This window comes from Rhagoletis pomonella, unplaced genomic scaffold (genome assembly GCF_013731165.1).
Source record: "Rhagoletis pomonella isolate Grant_MI unplaced genomic scaffold, Rhpom_1.0 Rhpom_scaffold_00021, whole genome shotgun sequence".
Lineage (NCBI taxonomy): Eukaryota > Metazoa > Arthropoda > Insecta > Diptera > Tephritidae > Rhagoletis > Rhagoletis pomonella.
Window position 1 is genome coordinate 13,064 of NW_023458575.1, and position 1,482 is coordinate 14,545.

The window sequence follows — 1,482 nt, forward strand, 5'->3', positions numbered from 1 at the left end:
TTGGATAATGCGTTAGGTCGTTCTTGCTGGGGAGTGTTTAATGGACATTTCCATCACCAGTGAGTATCACATGATCAATCAAATGACTATCACTGTTCTTGTAGGGTAGAATTGACATTTTTACACGCATACATGCATACATATTTACATACATACATATACACATGTACAGTGGAGTAGCACTAACTTGGACATCGCATTGACTGTACTTTGATGTGTTTGATTCTTTTAATGGTACTGAAGATTTGGTTACGGATGAAAAAAAATGTAAAATCATCTGTGGATATATACAGTGAGTCACAGTGAAAGTGAGCCACCACTTATTTGAAAATATTTGTTAAAATAACCTTTGTAAAAGCTCCCTTATACACGTCCATAAACCTAGCTGACCCAAGTCGCCAAAAATCAATAAAAATTAGCTAGGAATTAGGTGTCTTTTAGGTGTTAATTAGGGCCACCGAAATTAATTTAGGTGTTCCTTTGGTTTCCGAGAAATTCGCAAAAATGTGTGGGTCAGCTAGGTTTACGTTAACCTAGCCGACCCATCGTTAAATTTAGGTTAAAAATTTTCAAAATAAATATATAGGTGTTCTTCAACGCCACTAAAACCAATTTAGTAGCTCCATTGGTTTCCGAGAAATTCGTAAAAATGTGTTTTTCAGCTAGCTTAGCGCTGTTAACCTAGCTGCACAATCTTTAAATTTTTTTTTTTAATTTTCGAAATACATATTAGGTGTCTTTTAGGTGTTCTTCAACGCCACTAAAACTAATTTAGTAGCTCCATTGGTTTCCGAGAAAATCGTAAACCTAGCTGACCTATCGTTAAATTTAGGTTTTAAATTATCCAAATATATGCTGGAATTAGGTGTCTTTTAGGTGTTCTTCAACGCCACTAAAACCAATTTAGTAGCTCCATTGGTTTCCTAGAAATTCGCAAAAATGTGTTTTTCAGCTAGCTTTGCGCTGTTAACCTAGCTGAACAATTTTTATTTTATTTTTTTTAATTTTTGAAATACATATATGCAGGAATAAGGAGTCCTTTAGGTGTTCTTCAACGCCACCAAAACTAATTTAGTAGCTCCATTGGTTTCCGAGAAATTCGCAAAAATGTGTGGGTCAGCTAGGTTTACGTAAACCTAAGCTAGGTTTACGCAAACCTAGCTGAGCCATCGTTAAATTTAGGTTTTTAATTTTCAAAATATATGCTGGAATTAGGTGTCTCTTAGGTGTACTTCAACGCCACTAAAACTAATTTAGTAATTCCATTGGTTTCCGAGAAATTAGCAAAAATGTGTGGGTCAGCAAGCTTAGCGCTGTTAACCTAGCTGAACAATCTTTGAATTTTTTTTTTAATTTTCGAAATACATATATGCAGGATTTAGGTGTCCTTTAGGTGTTCTTCAACGCCACCAAAACTAATTTAGTAGCTCCATTGGTTTCCGAGAAATTTGCAAAAATGTGTGGGTCAGCTAGGTTTACGTA